Here is a 22,351-nt window from a genome sequence, read left to right as displayed (position 1 = left end):
AAGAGTCACGAGAATAGTTCTATGGATGAGAATGTCTAGTTACAAACATACATTGGAGAAGCTGGGACTGTTCTCCTTGGAGAAGAGAAGGCTGAAAGGAGATTTGAAAGAGGCATTCCAAATCATGAGTGACGAGGCAGAATAGATAAAAAGAAATTGTTTCCGTTCATCAATGATTGAGAATAAGAGGGCACAGATGTAAGGCAACAGTGACATGAGAGAAAGCTTCTTCACGCAGCAGGGTGGTTAGGATCTGGAATGCACTGTGTTGGAGGCAGGTTCAATTGAAAAGTGTTATGGGCCAGGGTTTAGAGAACCCCGAAGTGTATCATGGAGTTCACCTGACCCACAACTTTTAATAGATTGTGGTATGGGGAGCACACAGCCCACTCTACAGGTGTGGTACAGCAGAAATGGAAAAGTAATTTTTAAAGCAAAACCATGTTTATTCTATGAACTCAAGTTAACCTTTTTAAAACATACAGTGAACATCTTAGCAACCATTAATTCAAATACAACCCCCAAAGAATACAACACTAAGTAATCCTTTAAGCTTTCATTTTAACATCCATAAGATTTAAAACACCTTTTACCAGAAGCACATCAGGTTAAACTCACTACTGTTATTAGTTTTAAATCACCGGGGTCGATTTACAGTCTTGAGATTACAAAGAGAGACTCTAATAGACCTTCTGGCTGTGACTGCAGCTATCCACTCTGAAAACGAAACTAAAACACACCCTGCAACAAACAGCCTAAAACGAAGGTAAAATTCTGACAGACAGCCCAGCTCCACCCACTCTCTGACATCACTGCAGTAATAGACACCCATTTCTTAAAGGTACTCTCACTACAGATTCTTATATACACACCCATTTATAAACATCCATTTCTTAAAGGTACTCTCACATGACAAAAGGGAATTTGATTGTTAATTGGGCAGAAATAATGTGTAGGGTTACAGGGAGTAGCAGGGGAATGGCACTAACTGAATTGCTCATTTGGAGAGCTGGTGAAGATATGAAGGGTCAAATGGCTCCCTTTTGTGCTGGAACAATTCTCTGACTTTTGTGACCTCACATGCTTGTCTAGTTTCCCTTAAATGTATTTAAACAATTTACTTCAACCATTCACTGGGATAGCGAGTTCCACATTCTCAACATCCTTTGGGTAAAGAAGCTTCATAATTCCCTATTGGGTTTTAGTGTGACTAACTTATATTGATGGTCTCCAGTTATGCTTTTCCTTACCAGAGGTAACATTCTATTTGTATGTACCCCATCAACCCCTTTCAGAATTTTAAAGACCTCCATCAGGAGGGTTTAAAGCTGGACCCCAGACTTACCTCACTATCTGGCTCTGACGGGGGGGGGGGGGGGAGTTTGAGGGCTGGTGTTGACAGGGCAGGTGATGGGGGGGAGGCAGGGAAACACAGGGGTTGGGGCTTGATGGAATGCCTTACGGGGGACGCCTCTGATGGGCACAGGGGGCCCAAAGAAGAGCATTCCCTGTGCCCTTGCCCGGCCACAGGTAAAATCCTGTGAGTGGCAGGAAGGGGCACTTAAGTGGCCATCAATTGGCCGCTTAGGGGTCAGGCACAAGTAGGCACCAGAACTGGGGCTGCTGAGATGGTGCTCAATTTTACAGGGCCCACTCTCCCCCCACACCCATCACCTTCTATCTTCTTCACGCCAGGAGGCCCACAAATATGCCAATCACTAAAGGTTGTGCCACCGGTTAGCAAGGCCATAAATTAGCAAATCAAGCTCCAGGATTTATTTCTAAAGGGCTAGAATTAAAAGTAGGAAAATATGTTCAACCCAATTTTTTTTTATTTCTGTGTTTTGTTTGATCAGTATTAGCCATAACCCAACATTATCACAATTAGCAATTCTGAATTTAATGTAATTGTCAACTGTGAACAGCCAACAAAGTGCACCACTATAAATGTTGATGGAGGACAAGCAGATATATTCTGAAGGATAATTTCAAAATGTAAAAAATAAATATGCCTAGAGCATTTTAACAGCTTACTGTCCCTTAATTATCCATGTGAGGAACATCTGGAGGAAATGAGAGTTATGCATTTGTGACAAATTGAAATCAATCTCACTTAACGTCCTAGGAATCTTTGTACTACAAATACAAAAATCATTGAGGCTCATGTGAATACATTTTGAATTGATTATCGAATACTTGGCTCCTCTTGTGTTCCAAGGGAGTTGAATCTATATTCATACATCTGGCTCCAGCTGAAAGACAGCTTCAGATGTCCCATGTTGCTTTCTGAGAAATTGGCTTGTCCCGACTGCACAAAATAAATACGTCTGGAAGGTTAGGTGTTAAGATAAGCAAATATCCTCAACTGATATCAGTAAGCATTATCACTCATTCAAGTCAGGAAACTGTCAGGTTTTCAAAATTGCCTGCAAGAAAAGACAGAACTGATTATCAACCCAACATAGTTGTAGTACCAGACATGAGCAACTCTACACAGACAAAACAGAAGAAATATGAAAACATAGATATGTATCACATAAGCAGATACATAGGACACGCATAAACACAACAAATTATATGCCAAAGCTTGAATCAACATAAAAAATATAAAATAAATATTTTCATGCAAATAATCTGTCTTCACCATACAATTTGAGGGAGAGTACCCATGCAGTTGTTCTCCAGTTTACATAATTGATCTAACCCATGCAAATGATTGTGGCATTTTAACTGCAGGATATGTTCAGCACAATTAAGTTTCTTCAATACTTTTACACTAGTCAAACAACATTATGCTAGCCAGCACCCACACCCAGAATATTGGCCAAACCCTCAGGATGAATTAAACACCATTGGGAAGTTCCACAAATATGCTTGTTTCCAGACATTTATAGACTTGTTTCAAATGTCATTGAACATATTTTTCAAAATTTACTCAGGAACTGACTACTGTATACCAGTAATAGCTAGCAAATGGCTCTGTATTTTTTTTAAATTTAAAGTACCCAATTTTTTTTTCCAATTAAGGGGCAATTTAGCGTGGCCAATCCACCTAACCTACACATCTTTGGGTTGTGGGGGTGAAACCCACGCAAACATGGAGAGAATGTGCAAACTCCACACGGACAGTGACCCATGACCGGGATTTGAACCCGGGCCCTCAGTGTCGCAGTCCCAGTGCTAACCACTGCATCACATGCCGCCCCTGTATATTTTTTTTAAGTAATTTTCAATCATTTAAAATCTGGTTACTGGTCGGTGGTTTGGCATTGTGATTGCAAAATGCTTCTTGTGATAAGCCAATTGTTTAATCAGCTAATGTAATCAAACTGCACCCAGTTACCACTTTTACATTAACCAAGGAATACTTTGTGAAACAAAATGTATTTCTTTTAAAATGTTTATGGTATATTTTGCGCACAGCGACAAAAAACTCGAGAAATTATTTTCAGAAAAAGCCCAATTTTGGCCACAGTTTGTGCCTAGATTGCCAATTGTGCTGAAATTCTACCCCTCTATATCAAATTAGCTCCATCAGACATAGATGTGTACGTGCAGTTAAATCACAAGCATTTTACATTGTCAAATATCATATATAAATTATGAATTAACCCATTTAATCACTTCAGTGCACCAATTCCTCCAAATTAGCTTTATCAATTTCCTTATCCTCCTCCTGTCCAGAAAACAGGAAGTGGGGAATTCTATATTAGATCCAAAATGTTACGCCTTCCTGTACTCAATTTAAACATATGTGTGTGTGAAGCTCCAAAGCCCAAAGCGAAAAACAGGTTGCCGTCACTTCAACCAACATGGCTTCCATGCAAAATTTGTCTCGGGGACAGCTGTTCATATACCACCACCTGCATGTTCTTCCCCAAGTCACATACCATCCTGACTCGGAACATAGCCGTTTCTTCAATGTTGCTGGATGAAAATCCTGGAACTCCCTTCCGAAGAGCACTGTGTATGTACCCACACTACATGGACTCCAACGGTTCAAACAGGTGGCTCACCAACACCTTCTCCAGGTCAATTAGGGATGGGTAATAAATGCTAACCTTGCCAGTGAAACCTATGAAAGAATATAGGGCTGGGTTCTCTGCCGGCGGGATTCTCCATTGCACTGGCAGCGCAACCCCACCCGAGGGTTTCCAGACGATGTGGGGTGGTCACAATGGGAAATCCCGCACAGTGGGTAGCACTGTTGCTTCACAGCTCCAAGGTCCCAGGTTCAATTCCGGCTTGGCTCACTGTCTGTGTGGAGTCTGCATGTTCTCCCTATGTCTGCTTGGATTTCCTCCAGGTGCTCCGGTTTCCTGCCACAAGTCCCGAAAGATGTGCTGTTAGGTGAAATGGATATTCTGAATTCTCCCTCTGTGTGCCAAAACAGGCGCCGGGATGTGGTGACCCGGGGATTTTCACAGTAAATTCATTACAGTGTTAATGTAAGCCTACTTGTGACTGTCGGTTGGGTGTTTCGATGCACAAATGATCCAACGCGGCTGTAGATGGTACAACTCTGTTTTATTGTCTTAAACAATAACAACTACTAACTGCTGGTTGAGGTTCGTGCTTCACCAGCTAACCTGTGGACCCAGCCCTATCACTGTCTTGGTGAGACACTCAGCACATGGTCTATGTCTGAGTGGCACGCTGTGAGCTCTGTGCTCTGAGCTATCTCCTGGTAGAATGAGCGGGAACTGTGGTGTTCCCTGTTTTATAGTGCGTGTGCTCTCACTGGTGATTGGCTGCGATGTTATGTGTGTGTTGGTTGGTCCAACTGCTTGTCCATCAGTGTGTGTGTGATTGCACCATGATATGCTGATCTGGATATCATGACATCCCCCTTTTCACAAGGATATGTGCCTACATGCTAATAAATAGAAGTGTGTACTGAGTGCATCTGAATATGTGTGTGCAATATTTACAACATGTACATGAGGCTAAACTATATACAGAGGAAGGTGTCAGGTGCAACAGAGCAACGAGGTTGTACCAATAACAGAACAAATGCAATCAGCAAACGACGAGAGAGAACTTCTGGAACAACAAGAAAGAAGCACGTTAACAGTACTGAAAAACAATTCAGTGAGTCCAATGTGCTAACAGGCTCATATGTCAACTCTATCAGGTGGGCGATGACTTTGGGTTGACCGCCTCAAGGGTGGGTCAGGATCCACCGGCTGAGTAATGGGCCTGGCCACAGGCGAGAGAGGAATAGGCAGAGTGGCAGGAAGCTTAACAAAGTCGACATCAGGGACAACAGGAGGGCGTGGCACCAGTGCATGATCTTGTAGCGAGCTCGGAACCAGACAAAGGGCCCGCCGATTACGTCGGCGAATGGAACCATCAGGCATGCGAACCAGGAAAGAGCGGGGAGCCACGCGGCAGAGAACCACGGCGGTTGCCGACCAGCCACCCTCCGATAGGTGTATGCGGACGTTGTCTCCAGGCGCCAGGGCAGGAAGATCAGTTGCCCGAGCATCGTGTGCCACCTTCTGCTGAGAACGCTGTTGTTGCATCCTTCGCCATACTGGAGCATGGTCGAGGTCAGGAACATGAATGGACAGCACAGTGGTCCTGAGGGTGTGACCCATCAACAGCTGGGCTGGCGATTCGCCCGTGGACAGTGGGGCCGAGCGATAGGCCAGCAGGGCTAAACAGAAGTCAGATCCGGCATCAGCAGCCTTGCTGAGGAGCCGCTTCACAATGTGGACGGCCTTTTCTGCCATGCCATTTGACTGGGGATGCAAGGGACTGGACGTCACGTGCGTGAAGTTGTATGAAGTGGCAAAGGAAGACCATTCTTGGCTCGCAAAGCAAGGCCCGTTGTCAGACATGACGGTGAGCGGAATTCCATGGCGAGCAAAGGTTTCTTTGCATGCCCGGATGACAGCTGATGATGTCATGTCGTGCAGGCGTAGGACCTCCAGATAATTTGAGAAATAGTCAATCAGAATGATGTAGTCCCTGCCGAGTGCATGAAAGAGGTCCACGTCCACCTTCGCCCAGGGGGACGTGACCAACTCATGGGGCTGAAGGGTCTCAGGGGGTTGCGCCGGCTGAAACCTTTGGCAGGTGGAGCAGTTGAGCACCATGTTGGCGATGTCATCGCTGATGCCTGGCCAGTACACAGCCTCTCTGGCCCTCCGCCTGCACTTTTCAACTCCGAGGTGGCCTTCGTGCAGTTGTTCGAGGACAAGCCGGTGCATGCTGTGTGGGATCACAATCCGGTCCAACTTCAAGAGGACACCATCAATGATGGCCAGGTCGTCCCGGACATTGTAGAATTGTGTGCATTGCCCCTTGAGCCACCCTTCCGTCATGTGGCGCAATACACGCTGTAGAAGGGGGTCAGCCGCAGTTTCACGGCGAATGTGGGCCAGACGTGCGTCAGTGGCCGGCAGATTGGCCGATGTGAAGGCTACTTGTGCGTCGACCTGACAAACGAACCCCTCCGATTCGGGCGGTGTGTTAACCGCCCTGGACAGAGCATCTGCGATGATGAGGTCCTTCCCCGGGTGTGGACAAGTTGGAAGTCGTGCCTCCGGAGCTTGAGCAGAATGCGCTGGAGGCGAGGGGTCATATCGCTGAGGTCCTTCTGAATGATGCCGACCAGGGGGGGATGGTCGGTCTCCACAGTGAACTGCAGAAGACCATACACATAATCGTGAAATTTGTCGATGCCGGTCAACAAGCCTAGGCACTCCTTTTCAATCTGCGCATAGCGCTGTTCTGTGGGGGTCATGGCCCGCGATGCAGAGGCGACCGGGGCCCATGATACGGTATCGTCCCGTTGCAGGAGTACCGCCCCAATGCCGGACTGGCTGGCGTCAGTTGAGATCTTTGTTTCCCGTGTAGTATCGAAAAACGCCAGTACCGGGGCGGTGGTGAGCTTGACCTTGAGCTCCTCTCATTCACTCTGGTGTGCGGGCAGCCACTGGAATTCCGTTGTCTTTTTGACCAGGTGGTGAAGAGCTGTCGTGTGCGAGGCAAGGTTAGGAATAAACTTCCCCAGGAAGTTGACCATCCCGAGAAAGCGCAGCACTGCCTTCTTGTCTGCCGGCTGCTGCATGGCTGCGATGGCTGCCACTTTGTCGGCATCCGGCTGCACCCCTGACCGGGAGATGTGGTCCCCCAAAAACTTTAGCTCAGTCTCGCCAAAAGAGCACTTGGCTCGGTTGAGGCGTAGGCCCTGATCTCGTATCTGTGCAAAGACACGCTAGAGACGACTGATGTTCTCCTGTGGTGTGGTGGACCAGATGATAACGTCGTCTACATAGACGCATACCCCTTCGATGCCCTCCATCATCTGTTCCATGATGCGATGGAACACTTCAGAGGCCGAGATGATGCCGAACGGCATCCTATTGTAGCAGTATCTGCCAATTGGAGTGTTGAAAGTGCATAGCTTCCTGCTGGACTGATCCAGTTGAATCTGCCAAAAACCCTTTGAGGCATCAAGCTTGGTGAATATTTTTGCCCGAGCCATTTCGCTCATGATTTCTTCTCGTTTGGATATGGGGTAGTGTTCCCTCATAATGTTATTATTCAAATCTTTTGGGTCGATACCGATCCGGAGCTCGCCGGAGGGCTTCTTGACACACATCATGGAGCTGACCCATGGCGTTGGCTCCGTGACCCAGGAAAGCACTCCTTGGTCCTGCAGGTCCTGCAGCTGCTGCTTGAGGCAGTCCTTGAGTGGTGCTGGGACTCTACGAGGTGCGTGAATGACCGGGGTGGCGTCCGGTTTGAGCTGTATTCTGTACGTGTAGGGCAGTGTGCACATGCCCTCGAAAACCTCCTGGTTGTGCGCGAGGAGTGAGTGGAGCTGCACCCTAAAGTCTGCATCCGGGAAGTCGGACGTGCCTTCTGGAGACAGAGTGTGTACTCGCTGAACGAGATGGAGGACCTTGCACGCCTGTGCGCCTAACAGAGAGTCCTTCGAGGATCCTACGATTTCAAATGATAATGTGGCTTTATGTGAGTTGTGTGTAACCTCGAGCTGGCAGGACCCCGTGGCCGGGATGACGTTTCCATTGTAGTCAACCAGCTGACAGTGGGATGGTAGAATCGGTGGTTTAACCTTCAAGGTCTGGAAGGCTGACCATGCGAGGAGATTGGCGGAGGCACCAGTGTCCTAACGAAATGTGATCTGTGATCGGTTGACCATTAGGGTGGCACACCACTCATCGCCCGGATCAATGCTGTGCACTGGCAGCGGCTGGTGGGTCCTACTTGGGGACATCCGGTTCTTGTGGGTTACCGCAACGCGGAAGGGTTCCCTGTCTTCGGTATCACTGGTCTGCATGTTGTCAGGATATGACTCAGTGTATGGGGGCAGAATGGCCCGCATGTCCCTGCGAGGCTGGCGGAATTGTTGAGAGTTGGCAGGTTGAGCTGCTCGACAGCAGGCAGCGTAGTGGCCCACCCTGCCACAGCGGAGGCAATGTCGCGCTTTGGCCAGACATTGCCACTTTAAGTGGGCGGGGCCACAGTTGCCGCATGTCGTGAGGTTATGGCGTTCGTTGCGCCACCGCACATGTGCGGTGCGGTCCTGCGTAGAGCGCGCCTGCGCATCACGTCCCTCTGCATCAACGTCCCCTCTTTTGGTGCGTACAAGCGCGGGAGGCCTCGGAAAGCGCATGAAATGGCCACCCTCGTCCGGGCCGCAGGCCGGGAGGAACTCGATCGACTGGACCCGCTCCACCTCGTAGGACCCCTGCCGTGTCGTTTCGGCTGCCTAGATTTGGAGTACCGGCTGGTCCCGTTCTCGTGGAGGACGCAGGTCTCGATGGCAGTTGCTAGGGTGAGGCGCTTAATTTTGAGGAGCTGCTGGCGTAGGGTGCCCGAGATAACCTCAAAAACTATCTGATCCCGTATCATGGAGTCGGAGGTGGCCTCATAGCCGCAGGACTGTGCGAGGATACGGAGGTGTGTCAAGTAAGATTGAAAAGGCTCATCCTTACCCTGCAGGCGCTGCTGGAATAGGTACCTCTTGAAGCTCTCATTGACTTCCACGCTGAAGTGGTCCTCGAACTTCAGAAGCACTGTCTTGTATTTTGTTTTGTCCTCGCCTTCTGCGAATGCCAGGGAGTTGTCGATGTGGATGGCGTGTTGCCCTGCCGTGGAGAGGAGGAGGGCGATCTTCCTGGTGTCCGATGCATTCTCCCTGTCTGTGGCTTCTAGGAAGAGCTGGAAGCGCTGTTTAAACAGCTTCCAGTTGACGCCAAGATTTCCAGCGATTCGGAGCGGCTGCGGCGGGCTGATGTTTTCATGGAGCAGGATGGCGGATTTCTGAAAGGGTGCAGGTAGGGCTCACAGTCGCTGGCTAGCTTCCACTACTGGTATCATGTCGTGTTGGGTGTTCCGATGCACAAATGATCCAACACGGCTGTAGATGGTACAACTCTGTTTTATTGTCTTAAACAATAACAACTACTAACTGCTGGTTGAGGTTCGTGCTTCACCAGCTAACCTGTGGACCCAGCCCTATCACTATCTTGGTGAGGCACTCAGCACATGGTCTATGTCTGAGTGGCACGCTGTGAGCTCTGTGCTCTGAGCTATCTCCTGGTAGAATGAGCGGGAACTGTGGTGTTCCCTGTTTTATAGAGCGTGTGCTCTCACTGGTGATTGGCTGCGATGTTGTGTGTGTGGTGGTTGGTCCAACTACCTGTCCATCAGTGTGTGTGTGATTGCACCATGATATGCTGATGTGGATATCATGACAATGACAATAAAGATTATTATTATTATAGGTGGAGGGAACAGAGAATCATGCTGCCGGCAGGAAACCGCAGCTGGCGGACCGGAGAATCCACCCAAAAACTATCACTTTTACATTCGCGGCATTTCCCATGGGTGGGTTATGGCCTTGACTTGGGGGAAATTGCAGGAGCTCTTTGACTCTGTCTCACAACCTCCATTTCCATATGGCAGGTTTAGTTGTCACAAAGGAGTCTGGTTCGAGAATGTGAAGAAAATTGTTTATTGTTGAAGCAAACTATATACACATAACTTTCAGGTCCCAGCAGGGCTACTCTAGCTCGGTTCCTATCTAGACCGTCTTTTATGTTAGAGTCCATTACTCTATTGATAGGCCCCTGCCTCTCATGGGGGAAGATCGTATTCCAGGAGGCTCATGGGGAGGCTAATTGGCCCATCCCAGTAAGACTTGTGTGTGTTATAACAGCAGGGTATTCGATTATTGGGAAAAGTAAAATGTTAATGGCTGTTATTGTGTAGGGTAAGTCAATCAGTCACACTACTTTTTCTTACTTTCTTCCATTTCAAAAACATCTGCTCTTAAATGGTTCTCTGTGAAGGTGAGGGGTGGAGGTTAGTGAAGCCTCCCCCCCGCCCCAAGGCAATTAGTGCCCACTTCAAGGCCTCGCCATTTAGTTGTTGGTATTCCGCCATGAGCGGATAATGTAGTCAACATACAGGAATCCTGGAAAGGGGGTGGCATCAAGAAAGGGGGAGCCCACTGAAAGTCATCTTTCTGGCTTTCTTCTGACCCCCCCCCCCCCCCCCACCACCTTCTCCCTCCCACCCTAGCCAGTGACCACCACTCCCAATCCCCATTCCACATTCACTCACCTGTAACCTTGGTCCCTTGCTTTTCCTGAGCTTGCATTGGCAGCAGCTACCACCACTCCCTCAATGGTGCTGATGGCAATGAGGAGCTGCTGGGCTCTGGTTGGCCAGCAGCTCCAGGCTGGCATGATTTTCACCCCTGAGATCCTTGGTCCGATGAAAGGTCCCTGCTGGCCACTCAAACTGGCACTTAGTATGACAGACTTGCCCCAAAGGAGGCATTGCAGGGCTTTGCTGGCCCTCCAGCCTGCAGACAAGACACCCTTTACCTGGGTTAAATTCTGCCCTCGGCCTGAAGGTGAAGATCAGCACCTGTGAAATGACATGCTTTACATTTGGCAAGAGGTAAAGCAGAAAACTTTGATCTTGGACTCTGAGTAATTATGAGGAGTTTGCCCATATCCAACCTTTGCCCATATCACTTTGCCCATATCCAACCTTCACATAGGCAAGTTTTTTAATATTGTTTCCACCAACGGATTACAGATTAATGGTTTGTATAGTTAATTTTTTTCAAACTTTTCTTCCCGTGATCTTCTTTTAACAACCGGCTGACCATTGGGACCCATGCCGGCTGATCATCGTGAACCATGCCGGTCAATCTTCATGACCAACGCCGGCCAATCATCGTGACCCACGCCGGTCGACCTTCCCAACCCACGCCAGCCGACCTTTGCGACCCACGCCAGCCGACCTTCGCGACCCACGACAGCCAGCCTTCGCGACACACCATTTTTGCTTACCATTAATGCGACAGGTGAGCCTGCTTGTCCCTCATGATCTCACTTGCTTTGTCATTCAATGTTACATTTCTGCTAAGGTCTTCAGCTGACAACTTAAGTTCTCACTGCATTCTTTGAAAAAAATCAAGAGGTTTGTACTAGAACCCGCCATGCTTAGTCTTCAAATGCCTTTGAAGTTTTGAGGGTTTTAAATTCGTATATGCCAGTACTTCCCTGCATATAACACACTTGGGCTTTGCATCCTGATTTGCATTGGAACAATGAACAAAACCATAGCTCAAGAAATCATCTTAATACTGCTTTGTTCCCGATTTAAAGTTTTTCTTTGTTGGCTGTTCACCAGAAGCCCTGGAGTTCTGTACAGAGCTAACACTAGCACTGCTTTGTCCTGCCGCAGACTCTCCTTAGCAGCTCTATCCAGCATATTTAGTTGTGAGATCCTGGCCTCTTTGCGTCTCTGACACTCTCTTTCTTATAACAAAACGATCCACCTTCAGTTCTTCACAGTCTTGTTGCCTTGCTTGATGGCAGCTAGAAAATGAAGGAATCTCGCCTCTGTGATTTTGCGCCAAAAGCACAGATGTACAGAGCGCGTGATGTCAGTGTATGTTCCGGTGAAAATGACCTACTCTCTGCCGCCTCTTCTGGACGGAACAGTTCCTTGTTCCAAGAGCTGGTCGCGGCCGGCATTCTCAATTTAAAAGCCGGTCATGGCCGGTGGCCGCTTCTCCCGCGATCAGGTGTGCCATGACCGATTGCACCGCGACCTTCCCGACATCCGCCCGCGACACACCTACGGGTCGCGACCTACAGTTTGAAAAGCCCTGGTATAATTAATAGAATCTAAAGAAGATACCTCAACCCACTGAAACTAATCCAATCTATATTGTTTCCCCAGTATTTATACTACCAGAAATAATAGAGGTTTTGACAATTTCCGACATTTCTACGGCAATGACTGTGATATTGAAGGTCACTATGACCCTCGATGCTTGTGCCTGTTTACATCACGATTACTGCTACAGGGTTAACTGGTCTGCTACCTGGAGACCATTTTTCTTTTACTTGAAAATAATCTCTGCTTCCTCCTTTGGGGCTTAATCTTCCTGCACTATGCATTAGTTATTTTGTAGCATAACCACGCTACCAGCACCACTGATGAAATAATGTTTGTGGGCTCATGCCACCAGTGGGAGTGGGTCCCAATATCCAATTTCAGTTTGAGTGTGGGGCACCCTTTAAAAACAGTATCCTGATCTCTGAAGCCAGGCTTGCTAACATGTTTAGACCCGACTTTCACAATGACAGTGCTAAGCCTGCCCCCTGAACTTCAAAAAATGGCAAAGTGCGAGAAGATCTCACCAGGAAACCTGTTTGTTTCTCTGGGGAAAAACCCACTGGTTTTCTGTCTGAATCAACACTTTGCCATTTTGTTCGGAAAATTTTGCCCAGTGTGTTGGGTTAAAGTAAATACTGATGTAAGGAGGATGGGTACTATGCAGGAATAACAATCTGGGATTACCTAGGTTGTGGATGTTTGCACGTATTCAACAAGAGAGAAATCTTCCTGAGGTGGGGTGGGGTCGGGAGAGGGAACTGTTGGAGAATCTGGGGCTCTTTTTGTAATGGGGGTGGGACTAGAATCTGGGATAATTTAGCAGATATGATTGGAGCTAAAATTAGTTTAAGGGAGGAAATTGACTTGATGTAGTCTTGCATTTATGCCCTTACACCCAATTAATTGTAGTGTGACCTTATATGCACAATGTATTATAATGTGCATTGCCTAGGGTTGAACAGAACATCACTGTCACTATACTTTGCATAGTGGAAATGACAAGTCCTTTTATGTCCTCCTTGTCTTCAATCATGAAATAATATTCTTCCCGTCAGGTCACAGTGAATCATTGAATCCCGACAGTGCAGAAGGAGGCCATTCGGCCTAGCAAGACTGCACCGGCCCTCTGAAAGAGCACCCTACATAGGCCCACTCCCCCGCCCTATCCCTGTAACCTCATAACCCCACCTAACCTTTAGCCGCTAATGGGCAATTTGCCATGGCCAATCCACCTAACCTGCACACCTTTGTGACTGTGGGAGGAAACCAGAGCACTGGAGGAAACTCATGCAGACACGGGGGAGCACGTGCAAACTCCACATGGACAGCCACCTAAGATTGGAATTGAACCTGGGTCCCTGGAACTGTGAGAAACAAACAGGTTTCCTGATGAGATCTTCTCGCACTTTGCCATTTTTTGAAGTTCGAGGGGCATGCTTAGCACTGTCATTGTGAAGGTCGGGTCTAAACATGTTAGCAAGCCTGGCTTCAGAGACCAGGATACTGCTAACCACTATGCCACCGTGTCACCCAGTGATGAGAACCTGTTGCCACATGGAGTGGTGAATAGCATAGATGTATTTGGGGGAAGTGAGATGAGTACATGAGGAAGAACGGAATAAAAGAATATGGTGATTACATGAAACTTCAGTGTTACACTGAGGGAAGTATTATGGGCCAGGGTTTAGAGAACACCAAAGTATATCATGGAGTTCACCTGACCCACAACTTTTAATAGATTTTGGTTATGGGGAGCACAAGTGCCCATTTTACAATGTGATGCAACAGAGATCTAAAGTATTTTTAAACAAAAACAATGTTTATTCTATGAATCCAGTTAACGTTTTATTAACATACAGTAAACATCTTATCAACTACCAACACTGATACTCCCCCCCCAAGGATAGAATACTCTATATGTAACCCTTAGTAACTTTCCTAACAACATCTATAAGTCAAAGATCCTTTTTAACAAAGACAGTGGGCGGGATTCTCTGATCCTGAGGCTAAGTGTTGACGCCGTCGTAAACGCTGTTGCGTTTCTCGAAGGCGTCAACATGGCCTCAGGAGCAGCAATTCTGACCCCTACAGGGGCCCAGCGCAGCACTGGAGCGACCCACGCCGCTCCAGCTGCCGATCCCGGCATCAGATGGGCACCGTGGGTCTGCACATGCGCAGTGTGATCAGCGCCAACATGCGCATGCGCAGTGGGACCGATGCGATTGCCACTCATGCGCGGTGGCTCCCTTCTCCCTGCCGGCCCCAACGCAACATGGCGTAGAGCTACAGGGGCCGGTAAGGAACAAAAGAGGCCCCCAGCCCGAGTGGCCGGATCGCCGATCGATAGGCCCCGATCGCGGACCCCCCTTTCCCCCCCCACCAGGCCGCACCCGGATGCATGCACGCCGAGGTCCCGCCGGGTAAGACCAGGTGTGAACTGTGACGGTGGGACTTTGGTTTCTTTGCGTGGCGGCTTGGCCCATCCCGGGCCGAGAATTGCCAGGGGGCGGCATAGAATGGTCCCCAACCTGCGCCATGCCGACTGTGCCGGCGCCAATTCACCACTCTCCAGAGAATCGGCTGACCGGCGTTGGGGCGGGCGTCGCGCGATTCACACCTGGCCCAGCAATACTCCGGCCCGGCCTGGGCCGAGAGAATCCCGCCCAGTAGGTTTGCATTCCTTACAGAAACAGGTATTACTTTGAAATCATCAAGTGATCTGGAAACATTCTTTAGCAGGCAGAAAGAGAGTCCAAAATACACCTCCTTGGTTTGAATGCAGCTCTCAAACTGAAAACGAGACTAAAACCCAAGAGCCAAAAACAGCTTCCAGCTCAAAGCGGAAGTAAAAATCAGAGCAGAACCCAGCTCCACCCACACAATGACATCACTGCAGCCACTTGAGAAGACAAACATTTCTTAAAGTGACATTCCCATGACAGAATGCTGCACTGCCATTGGCACTGCCTTTTGGTTGACTCCATCTTGGTTGATCTTGCCTTTACGATGAAGCAAGGTGGTAGGCAGTTCATGTGAATCAAACATCAACATGGACCTATTGGGCTGAAAGGCATGTTTCTGTGCTGTAAATTCGATCTACTTCTATCCTAACGTCCATAAATTAGGCTGGTATAAAGATTTAAGCAGTAACAAAAAGGGCAACAGTCCATTTCACTAGATTTCAACATTTAATTTATCACTGTCTGGTTCACAAAATTATAAATGATTCTTTGCTTCACTAACTGCTAATTGCATTGAACGTGGACCAGAGACACAAATGCCACATGTAAGCTTAAGTCCACCAGTGAAATCTTCAAGCATTCATTTCCACATCAGTGGAGCAGGAAGACCTGCTGAATTGATTAAAAGCTGCCAAATGTATTTCTCTACCTGGTCAAGCATCAATGATATCAATCATCATTATCGAAGTTCTGACTGACAGATCTACTGTAACATATCAGCTCGCTCTCTTCCCCAATGGTTTGCAATTTGCTCTCTTTCTCCTTGAAATGCCTGTAAACAATTTACCAAATAATTACATTGTTATGGCTCAAGGAAACATAAAAAGGGCATAGCTATCATTTGGTCATCCCCATATATTTTAACAACTAATCTCCCAGTATCTGTGCTCTCAGCAGCTGATAGCCTCATAGCCCTGTAAATTATTTCCCTTCAAGCATTTATCCAGTTCTCTTTTGCATGATACTGTTGAATCTGATTCCATTTACCCTTTCAGGCCGGGCATTCCAGGTCACAACAACTCGCAGAGTGAAAAAAGGAGGTTTCCTCATGTTCCCTCAGGCCTTTTGTCAATGACATTACATTTGCATCCTCTGGATAATTAACTCTTTTGCCTCTGGAAACAATTTCTCCTTATTTATTCTATTGAAACCGTTCATGATTTTGAACACCTCTGTTAACTTTTCCTGCTCTAAGGCTACACACAACTGGTCTCTCATCCACAATGCCATTCTAGTAAATCTACCCCCCCCCCCCCACTTCCCCCCCCTCCCCGGAAGGCCTTCACATTGTTCCTAAGTGTAATTCCCAGAACTGAAACAGAATATTCCAGCTGAGCCCATTCAATATTTTTATGAAGGTTAGCATGTCTGTCTTGTTTTTGAACTCTATTCTTCAGCTGAGACTCAGGGGCGGCATGGTGGCACAATGGTTAACACTGCTGTCTCACAGCACCAGGGACACTGGTTCAATTCCAGCCTTGGGTCACTATCTGTGTGATGCTTGCACTTTTTGCCCATGTCTGCATGGGTTTCCTCCGAGTGCTCTAGTCTCCTCCAACAGTCCAAAGATGTGCAGGTTAGGTGGGGTTATGGGAATGGGGCTGGGAGTGGGCCTAGGTAGAGTGCTCTTTCAGAGGGGTCACTGCAGACCCGATGGGCCAAATGGCCTCTTTCTGCAGTGTAGGAGTTCTACGTTTCTAACCATGTTGCCACCTTCAGCTGCTTAATGACCTTCCCTGTGTCAGGTCGGAAGTGTGGATGTTCCACCAGTGAAGCACAGTAGCAGTGGTGTGTATCTCTATAAGGTGCACTGCAGGAACTCACCAAGGCTCCTTCGGCAGCACCTTCAAAACCCCGACCTCTACCACCAAGAATAAGTAAGGCAGCACACGCTTGGGAACAGCACCATTTGCAAGTCCCCCTCGCAAGCTATGCACCCGTCCTGACTTGGAACTGTATCCACCATTCCTTCACTGTCACTGGATCAGAAATCCTGGAACTCCCTTTGTAACAGCACCCTGGGTATACCTACCACATGCAGCAGTTCCAGGAGGCAGCACCTTCTCAAAGGCAATAAGGGATGGGCAATAAATGATGGCCTAGCCAGTGAGGTCCACATCCCATGCATTGATAAACAAAATGTTACTGATGGGCCATGTGATTGATTTCCTTCCATCAAGGACATTACTGAATCATTTGTCAGGACAGTCTGGGGGTTTACAGTAGAGCAGACCATTTTCATCGTCACTTTTATTTCAAGATTTCTTTCTGAAATAAACGAGTGATTTTTTAAATTACCGTGGTAGAATGTGAACTCACAGGCTCTCGATGTTAGGATAGTTACATAAACACAGCATCAGTGGCCCCCGGTGAAGGACAGTGCGATATTAGTGCTTGTTTGGATGTCGCAAGGGCACGAAGCTGAAAGCTTTACAAAAAGAGCAAGAATGTCCTGGCAACCTGCTAGCATTCTGAGGGTTAAAACCTGTGCCACTGTGCGATTCTATCGCTTCTCATTTCTTGAGATGTAACAGATTTTGTCAGCTATTGAGATGACAGATTGTCATTATCTTGTGTGTTGACTGAGTCTCGTAACCACGTGGGGGTTCAATGAGATGTGTTGCTGAGTCGGGGGAAATGTCATTGTACCGGGCCGTCGGAAAGCGAGCAGTTCCCTGTGTTCAGACCATCTCCACAAGCTGATAGATCGCCGGGAATCCCTCGTCCATTTTTGTTGTTGCCGCTGTTTCAACCATCGGTGCACGGAGAGGATTCATGTGAATGATGGGGGACAACCGGGGCTTCATGTAGATGCCTTCCTGGGAAGCTGGCCAAATTAAGGACAGCAACCAAAACAGAATAATGGGTCATTTCCTGTCTCCATTTTTCGCCTTCAGGTAATAGCATTCCCAGGGTTACCCTTCAGCGAGGTCAGATTCAAACCTGGATCCTTAAAATACGGGGAATTCGTGTTGTAATTGTGATATCAAAGCACGTCCAGGGTCCTCTGTTCAGAAGCCTCATGGGGGGAGCTTTATAGGGCTTAAGGCAGCAGCTCAACGAACGCTGGCGCTGGAACAAGCACTGGGGCCACGGCACAAAGTGTACAACCCAACACGTAAAATAAACCCATACAGCTGGAATGTGCAAACACCGAGCCTAATCAATTAGAACTACAGTTCAGCTTACAGAGAAGGTTGCATTTGAATAGATTTTAAGTAGGTGATGCTCCATTAACCCAATCCTGGTCGAATCTGACTTCATGTCAAAGAAGCGAAGTAGAGCATCTCCCACCGCTCCCCACGTCTGAGGACTAACTTTGTCCTGTTGTGGTTCATGGTTTCAATGCATTGCTGCTTCCCATACGTTTCAATAGAGAGGCACATGTCACAGTTGAGGCTGATACTCCCTAAATCAGAGAAATCCAACATTTCCCACCTTTCAAGAAGGGTGTCCTCTCGCAATCCTTCCATGAGCGAATTCCACCCAGTGACTGCCGAGCCAAAGGCTGAATCGTGCCCGGCCAGCAATGGAGCCTGTCAGAATCAATTAACCAAACTACTTCTTCGAACAAGACCACCAGGGACAATATGATGGGCACCTCCAATTATTTATGGAATCAGTGATCAGTCACCTTAATTGTACCCGGCAACCATCTCTGTGATGGTGTTGTCAAATTCAATATCTCGGCCATTGCTGGGAAGAGGACTAAAGTGAAATTAACCCTTCCGAAGCCCAAGAAAGTCAGCAAGTTTTCCTAATATCAAACCTTGAATACAATAGGACATTTCAGAATTCCGACTTGATGATAGAATGGAAAGCACAACATACCAGCTGGAATACCGCACTGACCTCGGGAAGAGTACATTGACCCTGGAAGGCACTTATCAGAATTAAAACCGAGTTTTAAAGGGTTAAATTATGAGGGCATGTTTCATAAACTTGACTTGATTCCCTTGAGTATGGGAGGTCGAAGGTGACCTGATCGTGGTGTTTAACATGATTAAGGGATTCTATCGAGTGGGTACACAGAAGCAATTTCCTCTGATGGGGAATGGAGAAGAAGAGGGTAGAATCTTAACATTAGAGACAAATCATTTAAAGAAGTAAAACCAGGAAGCATTTTTTTTACACAAAAGCTCGGAGAAATCTTGAACTCTCCCAAAATGCTGTGACAATTGGAATTTTGAAGAATGCCCTGGACTGTTTTTGAAGGGGAGTGTCGATGGAAATGGATCCATTGGGTTGACGTACAATTCAGCCACGATCCAAATGAATGGAGGAAGTTCCTCGACTCGAGAGACTGAATGGCGGGGGACCGTTCCGAATTTCAATGTGTCTTTCAAATTCAACCTTTAGCTGGAGACATCAGGGCATGCAGATCGCATGGACACGACGGTTAACTAAATGAAAGTTTCGTAGTGAGGGAGAAATATATTAACCCATATATAGCCAAAATGATGAAACTGCTCTAGTGCATTGTCAATTAAATGAAAGTAAACAGTAATAATAATATTTTTTATTATTGTCACAAGTAGGCTGACAGTGCGATGAAGTTACTGTGAAAATCCCCTAGTCGCCAGCCCGGCGCCTGTTCGCGTACACTGAGGGAGAAATGATGTACCGTTCATCTGGATTAATTTACGAGATAAGGTGGGGTGTGGAGGGGTGGTGGTGATAGACGGGATAGGTCGCATGGGTAATGGATAGGTGGTAACAAGAAATAGCACACTCTCGCAAATTGCATTCATTTAAGATACCATGATTGATGCCAAGGGAATTGGATTAAAAAACAATTCAGCAACTTTGATCCCAATTGCATTTGATGTTGGTCTCAGAAGTAATTTCCGATGGACTGATTGTGTTTTCCCCCCTTACAGTGATTGGAGCTGTAAATTTGATTGATGTCTGTGTGCTGGAGGCTCTTTACAACATTATTCTGAAAAACCGCTCTGCTGGTTATGCTAAGGGTTTTAACACTGTAAATTAAAGGTCAGCCGTATCACTGTCTGAAGTGTAATGACATCGCCGCCGTATTGCGAAACTTATATCCCCGTGCTACCAAGATGTTTTAAATGTGTCCAGGATAAAATGAATTGTTCTATTTCCAATACCAATTTGCGTCTCCTGTCGGTTCCGTTTTCTTCTCTGGGTGTGCGGCCAAAACAACCAAATGAAACACCTGTTCTTTAGATGTTTGTGCACCTCACCTGACATTTAACCCGATTGCTCGGCAATCCTAACGCAACATTTTAATGCTCTTCCCTTAGCCATTCCTATTGCATTTGCTTCTCTGTGAATGGCACACCAGAGCAATCGCATGGACGATTTGGTTCCGATCGATTGAGCGGCCAAGGGGACGGATACAAGGAAGTGCCTTCGCAGCCCCGACAGTGGGGCACCTCTGCAGAAACAGTTGGAGGGCAGCAGAGGTGGTGGTGGTGGAGGTGCAGCATTGCTCATAATCCGATTCACGTGGCGGAAGAGTAAGTTCCCGACTATTCAACTTCTGATCAGGAAGGTCCAAGTGTTGTGCTGGTCTGCTTATTGATTTAAACCCCCTTCCGCTCATTTCTCGGTATCATGTTCAACTAACATGATTGTTAATGATTCACAACGTCTTGGAATTTGGAATGTTAAATTGCGTTCATTGTGAAACCCTTGTCGTATTTCTTGAACTGTAAACAAAAACGTATTGGCGACGAGGTGACTGGCTGAAATAGCGTCGAGTGGGTTTTAAAAAAATGTTTAGTAAACAGCTCTCTTGAAACAGTGTCACCAGGCAAGTGACACACTGCACAATGCCTTGTCACACCGTACCTGCTGGATACAGTTAACTGGGTGTCGTCGGGAATTTTCGGCTTGTTCGCTACAAAATCGGGACCCCCCTCCAAGCGCCTTTGGACAATACCTGCGCCAACGTAAGTCATTCTCCGAGCCGTTCCCGAATTTGAGGGAATGGGCCAGTCTGCAGCCTCGGAATAAGTGAGCAGCCGGCAAGGATCCCCTGGAGGGCAGAGAAACATCGCCCTGCATACGTATGCGCAGCAGGGCAGGAAACAGACAAGATATCGCAAGCGCTTCCATTGATTCGCTCAACGAATAACGTGACAGTGGATGTACTGATCAGAGAGAAAAACCACCAATTCGTACCTTCTGTAATCTAAAATGCTGCATTATCAAAGCATCAATGATCAATTTATAATTCCATGACTGCCTTCATTGTTTATTTCACTTTCATCGTGTCTTCAGGTAATTGTGCATTGCCTTGTTACCCAAAACAAAGGGTTGTTACTTGTTTTAAAAAAAACATTTGGCCCACGAATTACATAATATGACTTAATTCGTTTCAAATGGAAAATATTCGGCAGCTGCCTGATTAATGTCCTCTCCAGATCGACTGATTTTGTTAACGTTATGTGCTTCCTTTGGCAAAATAATGCAAGGACGACAAAGCCTGACTGTTAACAGGCGAAACGTTTTGTTTTATAAACATCGACACAAAACGTCAATAGAAGATGTTAATTTTACGCAAACAATGGAGTATTAGGCAGAGAGAGACAAAAACAGAACATTCTGGACAATCTGAGCAGGTCCGACAGCATCCGTGGAGAGAGAAGGGAGCTGACGTTTCGAGTCTTGTCAAAGCTAGAGATTTGTGAGAAACTTAGAGATTCATATTCATTGTAGCGGGGGCCATTCCCCAACCGGCACCATCGCCCTGCTTGAATGCAACGAAGAACGAGTTGAAAGCAATCTCAATTGTGTTTGATGAGCTTTGTGCAGGAAAACCCCCCACTGTAATCAAACCTGAAACTTTTTTATAACGCACAAATAATAACATGGTTTCAAAGGGGCTTTTCACAGTAACTTAATTGCAGATTTAATGTAAGCCTACTTGTGACAATAAAGATTATTATTAATTATTTTGCGATTACAAGTTACCATCACGGGTAAACTTACTTTCTCGACACTTAAAGAAAACCACTGGGTCAAATCACGAAATGAAGGAAATGCTTATTTTCCCTCAATCTGGAAAGGGAACAAATGCTGCAAGGCCACACAGAACGTCTTGGCAATCCATCGTGGGTTGCGGTTAGAGAAAGAAAGGGTTTTGCTCTGTGTTGTAACAATGTTTCTGAGGCAATGTCACGCACTGCATTTCTCTCTTTTTTACCTTCCGCGATTGCGGATGACTATCGCAATGACGTCACTACAAAGTTACAACTTTCCCCCGACCAACCGGGAGATAAACCCCCTCCCCCCCCCACCCGGGAGAATCCCCAACAAGGAGCAGATCCATAAACCGAGTGCCTCTAGACAGGGGGCATAGAGCGAGAGGAGCTGATCCAGCAGCGGGGATGGATGCCAGAGGCTGATCCATTGTAGCCGGCACTTTGTTACAATCACTGTAGCGAGTCCAGACT

The 22,351-nt window shown here is 47.1% G+C and overlaps 1 long non-coding RNA gene across 1 annotated transcript; it reads right to left on the bottom strand.

The window, feature by feature from the left end:
- Positions 1-425: 425 nt before the first annotated feature.
- Positions 426-22,070, bottom strand: LOC140389956 (uncharacterized). The gene is made up of 2 exons (XR_011934515.1): positions 21,888-22,070; positions 426-2,426 (listed from the first exon to the last, which is right to left on the bottom strand). It is a non-coding gene; the product is annotated as an uncharacterized lncRNA (long non-coding RNA).
- Between the last annotated feature and the right edge of the window lie 281 nt (positions 22,071-22,351).

The sequence above is a fragment of the Scyliorhinus torazame genome, chromosome 14 (assembly GCF_047496885.1).
Source record: "Scyliorhinus torazame isolate Kashiwa2021f chromosome 14, sScyTor2.1, whole genome shotgun sequence".
Taxonomy (NCBI): domain Eukaryota; kingdom Metazoa; phylum Chordata; class Chondrichthyes; order Carcharhiniformes; family Scyliorhinidae; genus Scyliorhinus; species Scyliorhinus torazame.
This window is presented reverse-complemented; position numbering and strand designations above follow the sequence as displayed.